Source organism: Taurulus bubalis (genome assembly GCF_910589615.1).
Source record: "Taurulus bubalis genome assembly, chromosome: 1".
Taxonomy (NCBI): domain Eukaryota; kingdom Metazoa; phylum Chordata; class Actinopteri; order Perciformes; family Cottidae; genus Taurulus; species Taurulus bubalis.
The window spans coordinates 3,897,209-3,905,015 of record NC_136589.1 but is presented as its reverse complement, the minus strand read 5'-3'; positions in this window follow the sequence as shown (position 1 = coordinate 3,905,015).

The window sequence follows — 7,807 nt, the reverse complement described above, 5'->3', positions numbered from 1 at the left end:
TGTCGGAAAAACAGAAAATTACCCAATGTCCATTGCAGTTCTGCATCATGGAGCACTAATGAAAGCCCTGGAGATAAAATTAAGGTACATGTGCAAAACACCTCGGGAGAACGAGGTCGCTCAAATTCATTTCAGAGGTTCCCATTCAGACAGGAGCACAGCGAGCAGTGAAATCTGACTCCTTCTGCCAAACAGTATTAAATTGGCTCATTTTGTCTCCGCTCTCACTCGCTTGCCAGGTTTCTGATAACATATTCAATATAAAGCTGGCAGCAAATTAATGGCTCCTGACATAATAAACAAAACTCGATACCGTTCGCTTCGCCTGCGGGTGTGAAAGCAGTTCATTTCATAAATGTTGGCACTAGACCGTCGATATCTGTAGTTAACAAGGAACAACCGGAAAGAGATTATATGACCACAGTGTAAATGAGTATTTACATAAATTTCTGTTTGACAAAATATAAGATAATTGAAAGGAGGAGTATATTTGTTTACTTCCCTCCATTGATCTTGGCTGGAGTTAGACCTGAGGCCCGTACTCACGGATGGATTACTGAACACACAGACCCAGGGGCCCAAAGTGTCGGGGCCTCCCCTGGTCACTCAAAGAGATACGAACCGACCAGGATGAGTCAATATGACCACAAAAAAACATAAAACATCTACAAAGACACACAAAAGAGCTGCAAAGAGACACAAAAAGACTACAAGGAGACTCAAAATAAGCACAGAGGAACATTAAACTACTACAAAGAGACACAAAAAGAATATAGATGCAAAAACCACTACAAAAAGGGGCCAAACAAACACATAAAAATGAACTATGACACAAAGTTACCAAAAATAGATGCATACAGCTGCAAAGAGATACAAAGAGACTCAACGCGACTACAAAAACAGGCAAAAGTACCAAATGACCACAAAGAGACACAAAACAACTACAAAGAGAATCAAAAAGACTGTGATAATAAAGCAACTATAAAGGGACTCAAAATGACCATGAAGAGACACAAAAGGACTACAGAGAGACACAAAAGGACTACAAAGAGACACAAAAGGACTACAAAGAGACACAAAGCAACTACAAAGAGACACAAAGTAATTACTAAGAGATACAAAACAACTACAAAGAGACTCAGAATGACTACAAAGAGATACAAAGCAACTACAAAGAGATACAAAGCAACTACAAAATGACTCAAAATGACTACAATGCAACTACAAAGAGATACAAAGCAACTACAAAGAGACTCAGAATGACTACAAAGAGATACAAAATAACTACAGAGAGACTGAAAGCAACTACAAAGAGATACAAAGCAACTACAAATAGATACAAAGTAATTACAAAGAGATACAAAGCAACTACAAAATGACTAAGAATGACTACAAAGCAACTACAAAGAGACACAAAATGACCAAAAAAAGGCACAAAATAACTACAAAGAGACTCAGAATGACTACAGATAGACACACAATGATCACACAAAGGAAATCAGTAATGAACAGTTACCTGACACATCATACCAATCTATAATTCCGCATCTTTTTTCCAAAGCGGTTCTATCAGTCTTGACTTCATCCTTTAAGATTGAGTGTTATTCAAAGCAGGGGCCACAGTTCCTGTAGAGTTGAACAGGTTTATCCTCTAAGGCTGCGGAGGAAGCTTCAAAAGGAATGATACGTTTAACAGCGTGGAGCCGCGCGACCAGGTTACATTACTGAGTTACAAAGATCAGCAGGTAACTTAGCAATTAGTCCCAGCAGGCAGGTGCTTGCACCAAGATTTAAAGGGATATTGACAAATTGTATTAAAAGTAGTCAAACAATCCTAGTCCAAGAGAGGCGAACATGAGGACAGCGCCATGAACAGTGAAAACACCAATGAGTTTGATAATAAAGATCTGATAGATTTGGATTCATTCTGTATCCAACTTCAAGAGCAACACATGCCTAAAATTAAAATTTTTAACCTAAAATATTAGGCATTCCAGTGAGATTCCCACTTAGTTAGTCCCAGTTGTGCAAATGAGGCCGCAAAGTCTAAATAAACCGTTTAAGTACCGAATTTAAGCTGCATATTAAGAGTCAGGGTTGTTCATTATAAGCGACATCTTTAAAACAAGGAGTTTAAAAACCTGAGCTGGCGATAATCTCACATTGTGGTTCAGGCCCTATATATTTTTTATATATATATATATATATATATATATATATATATATATATATATATATATATATATATATATATATATATACATATTCTTATTTCTTTTTTTAATAATATCTGTAGAGTACCCCTCCGACAGATGGTCTTTTAGCCATTAAACAGCGACTATGACTTTCGTTTCAATTACGTTTTTCCGCCTTCAAAATAAAAGCACCATATCTCGAAACAGGAAACCAAATACATTTCTACAAAAACAACAACATTGATCAACAAAGCGTTTCTAGCATTAGAACACATATTGAGTTACTTACAATATCTTTTAGATATTTCTTTATATATATATGTTTTAATATTTTTTCCTTATAACTTAGGGATATTTTAGTCATGTTCTTTTCAGTTGATATTTACCAAATTGTTGTGGAATATTAAAATGTATCTTACAATCTTAATTAAAGTTCTGAATTAGATAGAAACTGAGGAAAAACACACATTTTCATGTCAATGACACCAGGTCTTATCCTATACAAGGAAGTGTTTCCGTCTTTCCTTTCTTTCCCCAGATGTTGACAGACCATGAAGCAAAAAGCCTCAGAAATATGTCCGATAAGGTGAATGTTCCTCATATTTCTCATATTCTGACTGAAGCCAGTCACTTTCACTGGTTTCTGCTTCCCTGAAATCTAATTTCATGCTGCGCTCACCGCGCCGTCCACTGGTTACGCCGCTGATCTAATATCTCAGCCGTTAGATTGATTTACAATTGCCACGGCTTCTTTTTGCAATGCTTCTGTGTTCGTGTAATAACTGAAGTCGCATGCTTCTTGCAGTAATGTCGTCCACCGTTCGGGCTTGATTACATATTGTAGGACACAGTTTAAGGATTTACTTAAAAATGTATCATTTAAAAAAATTAAATAAAACCTCAGATTTTCTGCACAATTTTTTGAAAATGATTTGATAAGCCATGTTAAAACTGTCTTAATATATGTCCTCCATGTGCTACATTTCCTGTGTGTCACAGAACACATTGGGATTTATAGAGGTGGAAGTGACTACCGAGCTCCTATTTTGGGGATTTATTAATCTGCTTCATAAATGTACAGAGATGAGAGGAAAAAGGAAAAAGGAGAGAAATGTGTGAACAATGAAAGAAAGAGCTGCGCAAACCGTCTCTTAGTCGAATCTGTTCAAATGAATTGTTGAACAAAGTGCTTTCTGTCTGCAGCCTTGAGTGTGAATTACTTTTAGAGGGAATCATATTTTGTCGTGGATTAAGTTTGTTTTTATAGAATCATAAATAAGTTCAAAATAAATTTCCCATAAGTCTGAGCAGGTAGACGTCCGAGTCAAACAACTTTTTTGTGTGTGTTTTTTGTGTTTTATTGTCATGTTAAGTCAAACCAATATGTTTGAATACAAAATAGTTGTGTTGCCTGAACCCAACTAAGTAATTTTGTAGTGTTTTCCCGTTTAGTTTTACTTCAATCAACAACGTTAACCATATTTCCCAAATGTTTTTCTCCAAAATTGTTTAAAACAACGGTATTCTGGGTGTACACGTATTTCCCTTGTAACTTAATTGAACCGTTTACTAGACATGAAAGTAATTTATATATATGTAAAATACATCTATTTCGTATTAAACATAATACTTGTTCAATCAACGTAATATGGAAACGTTTAACGATGATCAAATGCTTCAAAATGTTGCTACAATGTGTCGGTACAATCTTCACTGAGAAACATTTTATTATAGTTTTAAAAAACACAACAGTTGTGTTTACGTCCTTAACATTGAACATAAACCACCGTCTTTCTCTCATTTTAATTAAAGTCATATATAATTCAGGCAGCAATTAAAATTTCCCACGAAAAACCTACGCAGCATAACAAATGACTGGTATAGAAACGTCATTTCTCAGAGGCAGAAACGACGTTAACAAATCTGCCTGCCGACAAAACGAGATGCAGCAGGATCCGTATTCAATGTTTTGAACCACGACCTTCATCCTTTAAAAGCCTTTTCTCTTGTATTTCCGGTTTCATTAAGCAAAATATCACAGAGGGTCACACGGCACATTCTGTCCCCTTTTCTCTCCGTTAACAAGAAACCACTTTTCAATGCGGTCCATACTTCTCTTGAAATGAAAGCATTTCAGTGGGGATTGATCGATGCCCATTGATCGCCACCAGATATTTAGTTCATCTATCCTCTTAACTCCGGCTGAAATACCAGCAGCACTCTGGACCAGGTTGTTTTTGTTCTTCCACAGCTCAAACTGCATAAACAGACCCACAAGAAAAACCCAACGGTTTGGTGTGAAAACACCCCGATCGATTCTGCCTGGATTTCTCTGTAAAACACATTAGAGCACTTTGATTTCTCTCTCTCTCTCTCTTTCTCCCTCTCTCTCTCTCTCTTAGTCTCTGCAGACACTCAAAGGTTCGTCCCTCCTCTTTCATAAAAAAAGCTTTCTCACTCAGAGTACATTTAAAAGGCAGGTTAGGTCAGCCTCGTGGGCCCAAAATGTCACGAATTTAAAGTTAACTTTGAGTGGATTTCTCCTCTCTCGCCCCAACACCTCAGACATAAAAAACCAACCTATCGACATCTGCGTTTAATCGGATATTTACTGTTTTATGATTTTCGGCAATGTATTTCATTCACTCATTCATCTGATGGCAAACGTTTGGCCCATCCCAACAGGGATTACAAGACACCTAATAGTAGAAAAATAAGCTAAAAAACATGAAATATCAATGGATTTTCCCGGTAAAGAGTTTTTTCTCTGTTACTATTTTATTATGCTGTTCTTTTATTTTCTCTGGCCGTTGCAACATGACGTCACATGTTGTAAATAATGACAATAGAACAATAGACAATAGAAATAGATGTGTGGTTGTAACAAAGAGAGGACACAAGCTTTGTTTAAAATCCTTTTCACTTTTATAATGCATTAAGAAAAATCTCTTTAACTTTGACTGTTTTTTTTAAAACCCCAAAATAAATCAACGTATCCTCATACAACCATGACATCTTATGAAAAGTTCCAAAGTTTTTGTGCGTTTTCCTACGAAAGTCCAGCATCACGTGTCAATTTTGTGAAATACTAAATTAGGTTTATGAAAAGATCATGAAATACTTAGTTAGGATTATGCAACAAAACTACGTAGTTAGGGTCATGAAAAGATTGTGAAATACTAAATTAGGTTTATGAAAAGATCATGAAATACTTAGTTAGGATTATGCAACAAAACTACGTAGTTAGGGTCATGAAAAGATCGTGAAACACTTAGTTAGGTTCAGGAAAAGATCGTAAAAACACTTAGTTAGGATTATGCAACAAAACTAACCCTACGTGACAAATCAACAATGACTTAATGTTTTACAAGCAAAACGAACAGCGGTCTGACCGTATGTTTGACGCATCCACCAATCTGACATTACGTGTATAACATACATAATTATGTTTTAGGGATATCTATGAATTATGGTGCATTATTTTCTTTAGATGATGAACAAATGATGAATAAATACCTTCAACAACAGTCGTTCTGTTAACTTTAATCCACTATTAGTAGAAAAAAAAATAGGTTTCAAGGTTGTCAATGCTGTTGGTGCCAAATTCTCACCCTCCATGTGTTACGTAAACAATATTAACATCAGACACTTTTTTGTCTCTTTTTTCAGATGCCATATGTGTTGTGGATGAAGACAGTATGTGGGCTCTTTTCCTTGGCAACTATTGTGTTTTCCTCAAACGCTGTACAGACTTTAAGCATTCTCTTATCTCAAAAAGCTAGAAAAATAGTGCATATAAATGCTGTAAGTGGGCGAAAAAAAAGAATTTCCCCTAGGGAGGTTTAGGCTGAGCCCCCAAATGCTCCCAACGTCCGGCTCCACCCCGGAGTTCAGCCCGAGCTTACCAAGCAGGTGAGGTGTGAAAGCACCCCGAAGCTACAGTAAATGAGCTGAAAGGTTAGTTCCTGTGTGTCTGTTCCTTATAGGTCAGCCCGGGGAACATCGAGTGCTCATTCATCATCAGACTGGAGCCTATTAGGCCCGTTTAGACAGCACTGATGTGGTGTTAATATCACACTCCAAGGTCAATATTGGCCAAACAGAGCAGGCAATTCCTTACTGATTTAAAACTACGGCAAATTATGATAGCAAGGAGAGCTGAGGTGATTAGAACCGCATTATACCAACATGCATTATCAGCAAATGGGAGTAAAAACGTAACCAACATCTAAATGCGTTATTTTTAAGCACACGCTCACTGCAGGCCGATGAGATAAATCCAACATGCTGGAGAGTGAGTGTTCAGCTCTTTCCCTCTTCATACGCTTTCAGAAAAAGAAAGAGCTAAAAGAGAAAATGCTTTTCGCCCCTCCACGGCCCCCTCACCCACACAGTATACCTACTTTAAACAGCCCTCCTACACACTTAAAAAACCCTCTGTCCTCCGGCGATGGACGCTTATCAGTCAACCGCTTTTAGCAGCGAAGCTTACGTGGACGGCTGCAGGCAGAGCTTCGTTTCTATAGACACCTTGTTTGTTATTTTTGCGAGAGTTGCCTGTGTCTTTTGTCCTAACTTGCAGTCACTTGGTGGATTGAAACTTCACTGATTAAATGAAGGTATAAACTATGATCATCACCTCAACCCGAAGCCCCGTGATTAGTGAAGTGTGACTGAATACAGAACAAAATGTGTGAGTGAGTGGGTTATGTAATGTTATATTATTTCATTATTAAGCTTAACTACAGTAATAAGTAAAGATAAAACAAATCAACAGCCACAGTGTAATCATGTAACAAGATTAAGAGTCAAGCCCGACACTAGATGCATTAGGAAGCACAGACGTGCTTTACACGAGATTGGGAGCATTTCGATTGTCTCTCAACGGCTCTCAACATGGCGACAGCGAGCCGATGGCTGATTGCTCAGAATTAGCAACGTTTTATTGTCAAGTGTGTTTGCACATACAATGAATTAGACTGGATGATTGGTGCATGACAATAAACACAGTGCAATGATTAAAACATATATAAATATATAACAGTATAAGAGTATGTTAAATGAAGTCTATTCCGATAGCTTACGTTGCAAACAGTGCAAGCTACAGCAACAGTGCGGCAGATATACAGTATTTCAGAAGATAAGTGAAACATTTGACCTGCTGGTGGCACTGGGAAGATCACCAGAGTCAATAGGATCCATCCCCCTTGGTCACATGGAGATATGTGCAAAATTTCACAGCAATCCATCCAGCAGTTGCAGAGACATTTCCGTTCGCGTGGCTATAAATATAAACCCTCAGAACAATTCCCTGACTAAACACAAGCAGTTTGTCTTCTTCCAGTGGTATCAAAGTCTTACAAACTGATTTGGGAGCAGTGGCTCCCCAGAGTCTCCGTGTGCAGACGCTATTGTTCCTGTAAACTTTGATTTGCCTTTAGAGGAAATATTACCCACAAATCTCAGGTAAATGTCTGTACAGAGGAATTCCTCTTGTTGATCCCTTTTTAATTCTTCCACCACGGTTTCGAGGCAGATTGAATAAAGAACGACTAAAACCTGCACTTCCTAGCGGGATTTCAAAGTGTCTTTTTCAGCGAGGTAGAATAAAG